This window comes from Crocuta crocuta, unplaced genomic scaffold (assembly GCF_008692635.1).
Source record: "Crocuta crocuta isolate KB4526 unplaced genomic scaffold, BGI_CrCroc_1.0 scaffold127, whole genome shotgun sequence".
Classification (NCBI taxonomy): domain Eukaryota; kingdom Metazoa; phylum Chordata; class Mammalia; order Carnivora; family Hyaenidae; genus Crocuta; species Crocuta crocuta.
This window is the reverse complement of record NW_027532008.1, coordinates 369006-380934: the sequence shown is the minus strand read 5'-3', so window position 1 is coordinate 380934 and position 11929 is coordinate 369006.

The following is an 11929-nucleotide window of genomic DNA, read 5'->3' as shown; positions in this document are numbered from 1 at the left end:
GGGGGGGGGGGGGGGGGGGTTGATGGACGGTGCAGCTCAAAGCAGAGAGAAACTTTGTCCTTCCTCTGCCTTTTGTTCTCTCTGGACCCTCAGTGGATTAGATGATGCCCACCCATGTTGGTAAGGCCAGGCTTCTTTATTCAGCCTGCAGATTCAAATGTTAATCTATTCAGGATCGCCGCCCCCCCGCCCCAACACACACACACAGAAATAACTTGTTACCAGCTCTCAGCACATCCCTTAGCCCAGGCGAGTTGGCACATGATATTAACCATCACAGAGGCCCCACCAGGCTGAGAGGGAAGGTGCTAACTTCCTGGTGCTCAAACACACCAGCTTTGTTCTTACCCCAGGGCCTTTGCACTCGCTATTCCTTCATTCTGCAGTGTTCTTCCCTGGATCTCCACATGGCTCATCCCTTCGCTATCTATAGAGCTACCAGTCAAATGCCACCTTGTCACGGAGCCCACCCCCACACCCCCAGCTCTCTATCTGCAAACTCTTCCCGGTACCATCTACCCCTTCTCCTCTCTCCTCTTTGCTGCCCTCCTCCCACTAATCATCGTCTGTCTCCATTACTAGCAATGCACGTTCCCTGAGGACAGCGGTCTGTGACTGCTTTATCTTTGCTGCGTCCCCAGAGGTGTGTGGCTTGTAACCGTGACTCAATAATAAATATTTGTCAAATGAATGAATGACTTAGAAGTCATACCAGGGAGCAGTGTTATTATTGGCATAATTTTGATATTATCCTCAAAGCACAGGGTCTAAAAGTATCCTTCTTTCCAAGGAGGGAAGTGACAGGGTCTGATTNCCTCCAACTCCGGCCCCACCCGCCCAGGAGGCCTGCTCTGCCCTCTGGGAGGGGACGTGCGTCCAGCTTCCCAGGCCGAGAAAAAGCAGAAACACCCCCTCCCAGTTGTAAAACCTCCCTGACTTGTATGGAAAATACGCAGGGGCAGAGGACGCCTAGATCTGTAGTCACCCAGTGAGTCACCAGTTGTGACTGTCCCAGCCTGGCCAACAGCCACCCGGGTCCCCCTGAAATGACTGTGTCCTCGCACCTGCTCTCAGGACAAGGGCGCACTCCCTTCCCAGTGGCAGGGGTGGGGTGGGGTGGGTGGGACCCAGCCTGAGAACTCTGGTCGCCGTGGAAATGGGGTGGCCAGGAAAGGCTGGCCCTGAGGCAGAAGCCCTGAGTCAGGCCCCAGCCTCCAGATCCAGGTCTCCTGGGCCCGGGCGGGGTCTGGGTTCACCCTCAGAAGAGCAGACTCGGGGATGAGGTCCGTACAGGCCCTGGTCAGTCGGGAAGGGAACTTGTGGGCTGCGAGCACTGGACCTTGTCCCCTGTGTCCCGACGGGAGGGGTGCCGCGGGAGGAGGGGGAGCAGAGCCCCCCTTGCTCAGGTCTCAGGGTCTCAAGTGGATGGACGCAGGGGTAGGTGTGGGGCTGAGGGACCAGGGGGAGGGAGTGGGGACCTCTGGGCCAGAGATGGGCTGGGCGGTGGGGTGGGGGATGGAATCTGGAGGTTTGAAGACTTAAAAATGGGCAGCAGTTGGTGGTCCCTGGGGTGGGGGGGGCAGGGATGCCCCCCTTGTCTCTGGCTTGGGTGGGCGAATGCCGCAGGGGACCTTGGGGACGGGAACCGCAGGGAGGAGCAGGTCTGGTGGAGCTCGAGGGCAGGGGTGGGTCCCCCAGATGGCAGGGCTGAGCCCTGGGCGGGAAGGGGCAGGAGGCGGGCCGCCTGTCCAGCTCGGCATTGTACGTCCAGCACTTGGGACTTGCCGGGCACATCAGGGACCCAGGATGAGGATCCTGGCTCGGGGTCTGGCAGGAGATAGAGCCCTGGGGCAGTCAGCGCATGCACCGAGCTGTGCCCAAGGGCGCTGTGAGCTCACGCAGGGTGAGGGGGAAGGTGGGGGGCGAGGGGGAGAATGAGGGCTCTGAATTAGCCTCCGGCTTCCGTAACAAAATATCACAGCTCGATAAACAACAGACGTTTACCTCCCGAAGCACAGCTCTGGAGGCTGGATGAGTGGAGAGCAGGGTCCTGCGAGGTCGGTTCGGTGAGGTCCTGCTGTGGGTTACAGATGCCACCTTCTCACTGTGTCCTCAAGGAGGAAGGAGAGTGAGGTAGCTCTCTTCCTCCTCGGGAGGGGCATGAATCCCATTTCCCTGGCGGCTGATCACCTCCCTTCTAATACCGGTCCCCTGGAGGTTAGGGCTTCAACTTACACACTTGGGGCTTGGGAACCCAGTCCATGGCAGGCATCTATGTGACAGAGCCAGGAGGAAAGGGAGGTGAGAGGTGGCTGGAGAGGTGGGAGGAAGTTCAGGAGGCTGAGGGCGGCAGGGCTGGGTCAAGGTCGGCCCGGGGGAAGACCTCCCCGAGGAGGTGAGGAGGCACAGGGTTGCTGCGATGATGTAATTCACAAAGCGCCCTGGAAGCACTGAGCTGAAGGAAGTCGGGAGCTGGAGGAAGCCTCCTGAGCTATGCTGACCTCTGCCTTGGGGTGGACTCGGGGGTCAGGTGTTGAGGCCGGAAACTCAGGGCTCGGTGCTCGAACCAAGAGACCTAGTGTGTCTGGGGCAGAGGAGAAGAGGCCAGATTTGGGCACAGGAGACTGAGGGGAAGCGGCACAGAGGGCAGGTTTGGAGGGCAGAGGGACCTACTGGGATGGAGGCGACAGTCCAGGGCGGGGATAGGCAGTGCCGCCGGTCAGAGAGCGAATCTGGGGTCGCCCAGCCCTAGATCCCCAAGGAGCCTCAGATGAGAAGAGTGTAAGAAATCACGCTGGCTTCAAGCCCTAGAATTTGATGAGGTCCTTTCATCTGAGGATAATTGAATCACAGATTCTTGGAGACTTGGGTTTTTAAAATCACAGATATTTTAAATCTCAAATTGCTTGAAGGTCAAAATCTTGGTCACCTCCCCCACCTGGTAATGACAGCATGTACTCTGCACTCAGTGCCGCACACACATTCTGTCCTTTCGTCTCCATGACAACCCCGGTGGTGCCAACTATTACTTTGCCTGATTTTCCAGATGAAGAAACCGAGGCTCCGTGAGTGTGAGTCGCTGCTGAAGGTCGGACACTTTGTTATCAATGCAGTCGGGACCCGGCCCGGAGCTCTTGGCCTCTGAATCCCGAGCTCTCGGCCTCTTAGCTAGTTTGAATCCTCTAAGGCTTCTCTGCTGAGTGCTCATTCATCTTCTGTGCATACCTCCAGAGCCAGGGAGTTCATTACCATTCCCCAGGGCCATCCACGTATCCCAACCGTGGACACACCTCTCCTTCACGGGGCGTCCACCTGTTGTCCCCCCATCTGCCCTGGGAGACCCCACAAGTAGACAAACCTCCACCCGGGGCTCCTGGGGATGGGTGGCTCCCCAAGGTGGGGCCGTGATCGCACAGGAGGGGAGAGTGTCAGGGAGGAAAAAGCCCCAGTGGCAGCCCCTCTCTGGTGTGAGAGAGGGGGGTTCACCTGAGGGAGGAAGTCAGCGGAGAGAGTGGGAGCAGGTCCCCTAAAGGCTGGAGATGCACCCATATGATGAGAAGAGTGGGGGATGGGGGATGCAGAGCAGGGAACGTATAGTGTAAACAGACAGCCCTGCTTCAAGGGTCAGAGTTATGGGGCCTCATAAGATGGGCGTCCTCAGTGCTGTGCCTTTGTTTTCTCAGCTCTTCTCCTAAAAACTTATTCTACAAAATGTGCCCGTGCCATCCATCCTCCCAGATGGCTCTTTAAGTGAAGTGGTTTGTTAAGTGGGAGAAGAAAAGGCAGACTGATCAAGAGGGCTGAACAGGCAGACTGCTCGGCCCCCAGGGGAGGTGGTGTGATGGCCGGGGTGGGGGGCTTGTGAGGGCCCGGAAAGGCACAGAGCCTGCCTCCCTGGAGGGGCTGAAGGCACAGCCATGCCCACAGGACCAGAGTCCCCAAGGCAGGCTCTGGTGGCACCGAGCCTCCCCGTGTGCCCAGAGCGGGTGGTGAGTGCTTTGGACCGATCTGTCCTCACACAGCCTGTGCACCGGATCCCGTGACTGTCTCCATCTGCTTTATAAACAACCAAAGTTTATTTCTTGCCTTTCTGGAGGCTGCAAGTCCCAGACCAAGGTGCCCATGTGGTCAGGTTCTGGGTTGCAGGTGGCTGATTTCTTGTCACCTCACGTGGGGGAAAGAGAGCGAGGTAGCTCCATGGTCCTCGTCTTCTTCTTTTAATGTCTATTTATTTTTGAGAGAGACAGAGTGTGAGTGGGGGAGGGCAGAGAGAGGGAGACACAGAATTGAAGCAGGCTCCAGGCTCTGAGCTGTCAGCACAGAACCCGTCGCGGGGCTCGAACCCACGAACCGCGAGATCACGACCTGAGCCGAAGTTGGATGCTTAACCGACTGAGCCCCCCAGGCGCCGCCAGCGTCTGTGCTCTTAAGCCCTCCTCTATGGTCCTGCAACGAAATGCAGTGGGACACAAGTGAGCACAATGGGTGAGCGCCGGCAGAGGCTGGAAGTAGGTGTGTGACGTGTGAAACTGTCTTCTATAAAGTGCGCTTTGGTGGTTCAGGCTTCAACAGGCACTCAATACCTACTGGGTGTCAGGTGCTGTGCTGGNCTGGGCCCCTCCGCCTCCCCCCACCCTGCCTCCCCCGCTGCCCGCCCCCGGCCGCGTCTCGTCTCTGTTGTGAGGCTTCCAGACCCCCAGGGATCTGATCTCTGATGGGTGCTCACGTGGCTGGGAAGCAGGTGCCGCAGGCCAGGGCTGTGCATGGGGAGACACGACCCGTGTCTGCCGCTTGGGGTTGGAGGGCACATCCAAGGAACTTTCAGGAAGGAAGGCGATTGGGCGACATGGCCCCACGCCTGAAAAACATCCTTTCCTCGATGTCCCGATTCCACTTGCAGGGACGGTGCTGAGGGCGTGGCCCGGGCTCCAGGCGCACGGGGCCCCAAACGGCCATCGGGGCTACTGTGCACAAGGAAAGACCTGCGATCCTCGCGCCCGAGGGGCAATGACGGCGAGGTCATTGTTGGCACATCTAAATGAGGTGCAATCACGAAGCTGTTAACATCGAGTTTTTGAGGAACTTTCAGTGATGTGAATACTGATGGTCAAAGGCCGAGAAAGAGACTGGAACATAGAGTGTGTCCCAGTTACGTATTTCAGTACCTGCAGAGACAAAGCCCAGAGGACCAGGATGGTGACCATGGCAGTTGATGATGAAGGCTGCTATTTACTGAGCGCTTGCTAGACACCTGCTTCTACTTCCGTTAGCTCACTTAAACTTCGTAACAGCCATGCCTGGTGGGAACCCTCCAGTCCCCATTGCACAGGTGAGGACGTTGAGGCACAGAGAGGTTAAGCGACTTGGGATGTGAGCCCAGGTCTGATGGCCTCTGGGACTCCTGTGTCCTGGCTTTTGCTCTCTGCTCTGACAGGCTGGAGACAGGGAATGGGGGAGGCTGTGAAAGGGGGTCCAAGCACCTTATAGGGGAGATGGTAGTTATAGATGGCTCCTCTCTCTGAGGACCTGTTCAGCACATGGTAATGGGGCTCGGACCGGGTCTGCACACCCTCTGTCCCAAGCACCTGCTTGGAGCACCAAGCCCTGAGGCCCCAGCACCTTCAGGACTGCATGGATGATGCACAGAGCTCCCCCATGATCTTGCTGGGCTGAGTGTGTCCCTGCAGACAGTTGGAGCCGGGGGTGGGGGGGACAGGCATTGGTGGCTGCCAACTCTAGGCTCATTAGAGCAGATTTCACACCCGTCACCTTAAGAAAAAGGCAAACACCGGGGCAAGAGGGTCTGGGAGCCATCACTCAAGGTCTTGTGAGTGCAGAAGCCGTAGTTCCTTCCTGATATCTGCCAGGTGTCCCCGCCCCCACCCTGCTTCATGCTCCCCGAGTCTCCAGGGCCAAACCCGGGCCCAGGGGCCTCTCAGGAAACTCAGCCATGGCCGGCCGGCTGTCCACCCAGGGGTGTGTGCTTGCTCACACACCAGAAGAGGAATGGGGTGAGGCCCCAGGGTTTTATCCTCCTCGACCTTGAAGCCCTTGAACGTGTGACTTCACTGCAGCTGCTGGTGTTGACAGACCACGATGTTCTCCCCAGCATGGCCCCATAGCCTGAGCTGGGAGTGAGGCTGCCTGGAGGAGGAAGAGGTGGTAACTTGTACATCCCTCCCCTCACCCACCTCCTCTCTGACACCCCCTCCCACCCCCCACCCCGTGTCCTTCTCTGTCCTTGGGATGCTCCAACTAGAAGCTTCCGTACAGGCCAAGCTTGCCTGCTGGAGCCAGCTGCCCAGGCCTCTTTCCCAGCGGAAACTGGTGCGGCCAGACCCCCTCCTGTGGCTCTGCCAGCCTGGACCACGCACATTCACAGACTCCGGAGACTCGGGGACATCAGTGTCTGCGTGTGTGCTTTCTTCCTTTCCAAAGCGGGTCTCCGCCCTGACCTCCGGGCCCTGGGTTGAGAGTCGCAGGAATTACTAGTCCCACTCACAAATGAGCTAATTGAGGGACGCCTGGGGGCTCAGTCGGTTAAGCGTCCGACTTTGGCTCCAGTTATGATCTTGATGATCNGAAAGAAACCTGAGCTGAACTCATGTTTAACTGATACTAATCACTGCCTCCACCTGAGAGAAGATTCCAGAATCTCTGGGGGTGCATGTGCAGGGCTAGGTAAAAGTCTAAGAACAAATCTGTCCCCCCAGTCAGTGCCTCCAGACACAGCAGGGGCAGAGGGTCACTCTCTTCTGGTTAACCTTCGTTCACCATTCTCACACCCACCCATTGCTTGAGCACCTGCTATGTGCCAGGCACCCTTCTGGGCCCAGACACAGAGCTGTAAATGTCGACGTGCCTTGGCGTAGGCGACATTTCACTGAGGAGAAAGGCAAGGTGCAAGCAGATTCACTGTCGGTCAGATGCCGGAGTGGCAGTGACTCACAGATCAGGGGTAGGACAGGGCTGCCGTGCGAGCCGGCCACCACCGGGAAACGTCCACACCTTAGCCTGGCCCGCGGCACTCAGCTCACGTGCCAGGAGGGGCCGCCATCCCCGGATGCCCCCAGGCCAGTCTTGTCCACGCCCGGGGCCCTCAGCCAGCAGATAGCGGCGGCTGGGGCCACCACGGGGGCCACCGTGGTCACCGCAAAGGACAGAGTCTGCCAAGCCCGCCTGGGCTCTGCCTTTCCTTCCCCGGATCACAAGCAGAGAACGGGCAATACAGTTACTTTCTCAGAAACGTGTTCAAGAGTGAAGTGTTCTAGCACTTGGTGCAGGTTTTAATGAGTTTCTCTGCACATCAGCCTGGGTCAGTTTCACAGCTGGACCGTGACAATGTCTCCTTCTGCCTTCCTTTCCGGGGTGTCCTGTGGGGTTCCGTGGGTCCTGCCAAGGGCTCTCGTTGAGGAGTGGACTTAATGGTCTCTGTCTTATAGACAAGGAGACGGAGGGTCAGAGGGTCAGAGAGGCGCAGTGACTCACCCCAGGAGCACAGCAAGGCTGGGGCAGAGGAGAGGAGTCACAAGCTCCCCCGGCCTCTGACCTCACCGTTCTTCCCGTCCCGACACATGTTGAGAAGGCAGAAACGTCTCTGGGCTCAGGGAGGAGTTAGACTCGGGGTTAGTATCCCCGAATCCTGCAGAGACTACACACGCCTCTGGGTGACCCTCTCCTCTCACCTCTACACTCGCCTCTCCTGCCTCTCTCCACTCCTGGCTCCCGCCTTTCCTCATCACTGTCCCCCAGCCCTGGCCTCCAGGACTGTCCCTCAGCACTGTCCCCAACACTGTCCCCAGTCTGTCCCCCAGCACTATCCCCAGTCTGTCCCCCAGCACCATCCCCCAGCCCTTTCCCTCATCACTGTCCCCAGCACTGTCCCCAGTCTGTCCCTTAGCACTATCCCCCAGCCTTGTCCTCCAGGACTGTCCCTCATCACTGTCCCCAGCACTGTCCCCAGTCTGTCCCTCAGCACTGTCCCCCAGCCTTGTCCTCCAGGACTGTCCCTCATCACTGTCCCCAGTCTGCCCCCCAGCACTATCCCCCAGCCCTGTCCCTCATCACTGTCCCTCATCACTGTCCCCAGTCTATCCCTCAGCACTGTCCCCCAGCCCTGTCCCTCATCACTGTCCCCAGCACTGTTCCCAGTCTGTCCCACAGCACTGTTCCCCAGCCTTGTCTCCCAGCCCTGTCCCCCATCCCTGTACCTCATTACTGTCCCCAGCACTGTCCCCAGTATGTCCCCCAGCATTGTCCTCCAGGACTGTCCCCTAGCAGTGTCCCTCACCACTGTGTCCTAGGAGTGTCACCTAGCACTGTTTCTCAACACCGTTCCCTGGCACAGCGCCCCACTCCCTCATCCAGGTGAGCCTTAAAGGCAAAAGTGGCCCCAGGATACTGGTGTCACCCCCACTCCAGCCAGCACCCTTTGAGCTTGTTTACAAGTCACAGAAGCAAGTGCTGAGCAATCCAGAGTCCCTCTCACTGGGCCACCTATTACGTTCTTGGTGACGGCATGGCCCAAGGTCACTCACACAGGGCATTCCTTGCAGACCCTGGCAAGATGATGATTGAAGTCCTTGAAATCCTAAAATCCTATGATCTTAACATTTAACTTTAGGTTTTCTACTTTAAGATTCTATTTATGTAAAGATTCTAAGACCCAATAACATAAGATTCTAGGTTTTGATGACCTCCCAGTTCTAAAACGCTGAAATTCTCATGAGCAACCGTTTGCCCTTGGAAAAACATGCATCAGAACCTCCTAGAAGCCAGAGCGGGTTTTCCCTCTTCCTGGGTCCCCACTCAGCCCTGTAACCCATCACGGGAATGTGGCTTTTCATGGTTTAGATGTTAAATGTATTCTGTCTTTTAGCCCCACAAATTCACCTTATCTCACACTCTGGTCTCCAAAATAAACAAAAGAGATGACAGATCTTTGGGGATATTCCGTGTGTAGAGAACCTATGTCCTCCAGGAAGGGATTTAGACATGCAGTACCCAGTGACTGGGCTGCAGCGAGCCCGCAAGAGGGACTTGGAAGAGACAGACACACAGCCTTCCACAGGCTGCCTAGCAAAAATCACGGAAGTGCATTGGCTCATGCCAACACACATTTATTGCTTGCTTCTTGGAGCAGGCGTGGGTTGGCCGGGCAGCTCTGCTGATCTTGGCTGGACCCTCATGACTGGTGGGGCACGGGAGAGATCCATGGCTGTTGGCTGCTGCCGGCTGACCTTGACTGGGGCATTGGGAGCATCTTGGCTCTGCTCCATGTGCCTCTCATGCTCTGGAATGCTCTAGAAGGCCAGGTCGGGCATGTTTGTGCAGCCATGGTAGCGATGTTAGAGGCGGCCCCAGTGCACAGCCCAGTCTATACCTGCCGACATCCCACTGTCTAAAGCAAGTCATATGGTGGAGCCATATGCTTTCTGTCAAGGGATGGGACAGTTGCCCATCCACAGGCAGGGGGGAGTGGGCACTGGAAAGTTGCACGGCACGGGGTGCAGATGCAGAGACGGGCTGAGGGATCAGGGCCAATGACAGGCCCTAGAGCAGAGCACTGTGCGTTCACATCTCTAAGCGCCCAAGGCACTGCGGTGCAGCAACCTTTCTAAAACTTTCCAGCAGCTTTAGTGCGTGACAGTTGACATACAATAAACCGTGCATATTCAATGTGTTCACTTGGAAGACCTGTGAAATCACCACTGCAATCAAGTTAATAAATAGACCTATGTCCCTCTGGGTCGCTATAACAAAAATAACCTCGACAAGGTGGTTCGGACACCAAACATGTATTTCTCACGGTTCTGGAAGCTGGGAAGTTCAAGATCAAGGTGCCACCAGGTTTGGTGAGATGTAGGGAAAGCCCACTCCCTGGTTCGTAGACAGCCATGGTCTCGCTGAGTTCTCGTGTGGCAGAAGGGGGCCACTGGGGTTGCCCTTATAAGGGCACCAATCCCACTCACAGGGCTCCATCCTTACGACCCAATCACATCACCCTTTAAGGGCCCCACCTCCAAACACCTTCACATTGGGGGCCAGGTTTCCCCCACGTGAACGCTGTGAAGGACACAGACATTCAGTCTGTGATAATACTCCTCACCCTCAAACGTTTCCCTTCCCCTTTAGAAATCTCTCCCTACCCTTTCTCACTGTCCCACCTCCTCCCCTGCCCTAGGCAACAATCAATCTGCTTTCAGGAACTACTGATTCATTCTCATTTTCCAGAATATTCTCTCATGGCATCGTACAGCATGTGCTTTTAACTGGCTAGCTTCTCCATCGGTGTGGTAGGTATTAACTTATATGAAGAAAAATTTTTGAAGAAATTGCCAAAACTGTTTTGCAAAATGTCTGTACTCTATCAGAGCCCTGCTGGCTGCACTGGAACGTTCTAGAAGCTCCTCATCCCCAGCCCTGGGGGTTGTTGGTTATTTCCCCATCTTTCTCACTGTGGTTCTGCCTTGCATTTCTCTAATAACGAATGATGCTGAGGACCTTTTCGTGTGCTTACTGACCATTCCTTTCTTTTCTGTGGCGTCATGTCTATTTTAATTGGCTTTGTTATTAGTGAGTTTTAAGACTTCTTCCTGTGTTCTGGATACAGGCTGTTCTCAGATATGTGTTTGGAAAATATTCTCTGCTCATCTGTGACTTGTGCTGGCTGAGACTTTTAAACACATGGATCCCCATTTCCCCGGCAATCCTGGCGAGGGCTCGGCTGAGAGGCCGACGCCGACGGGATGTGTCAGGGTCTGATCCACACCCTCCATAAAAACAATTGCCAAGAATTAGTGAGGAAAGCAACTGCTGAGGGCTCATTAAATCCATCTTCCTACCCCGACTCTGTGAGGTACGGTCATGGACAGAGACAGGCGTGGCAGGCAGGAGTGGGTGGATCAGGTCCTCTGTCCACCGTTATTTTGCTGATCCGAGATCTCTCCCCACCCCACGAGCCAGGCTCATCCGACTCCTGCGCTCAGCCCTACTTCGGGCTCCGTGAGGCACCGGAAGGGAGATAAATGAAGACATAGTGTCTGCTCCCAAGTTTCTAATGAATGCGAGTGTTTTCATCCGCCAGGGAAATATCTCAGTGGAGATGGATGGAAATAGAGCCTCGATGGGGAAGAGTCAATTTCCGCTTCTCCCGACGAGGCTGCTAAGGAAGGGGGACGGAGGCAGGGTGGGGAGAAGCTGGTGTGCAAGCACACACAGGCACACACAGGCACACACACACGCACAGAGAGTATCACACCCATGTCCCCGCCGCCTGGGACTTCCTGCGACACGCTTTCCTCTGAGGTGCAAATACTGCAAACCCAGCAGAAACCCTTGAGACTGAGCTGGGAGACATCTGCCTCTGTCCCCGTAGCTCCATCCAAGCACTTCATTGGGGGGACGGGGCCCCTAGCGCCACTGGCTCTGAGGCTCAGATCCAGTTCTCAATCCTACCAACCTTCTCCTCCCTGGCTAGCCTCCTGCAGCCACAGGTCCTTCTCTGGCACTGATGCCCAAGCCTGATAACACTGCCAGCCTCCTCCTTTCCCTGGAGGACCCAAAGAGGAGGCTGTTACCTGCCACGGACATTCCAGAAGGTTAGGGCATAGTGCAGGGGACCACAGCACAGGAAAGAGACAGACAACCCTGTCCTGGCATTCTGGAAACCTCCCCAGCCAGCCAGTCCCTGCTTTGGCCCCTGGCCTGCGGCTCTGGTGTTACACACCCCACCTCCACCTTGCCTTCCTTAGGAGTCTTCTTCCAACCCCCAAATACCATAGCCCCATCAAACCCCTCCCCCTCTGGCTGTCAGAGCCCCATTCTAATCTCCTGTGGCTCAGTACTAAGTACTGAGTCCCGCTTTGGCACATTCCAAAGGCCCAGGAATAGCTTTCTTTCACCCAAAAATCCATCTGCCCCGGGCCCT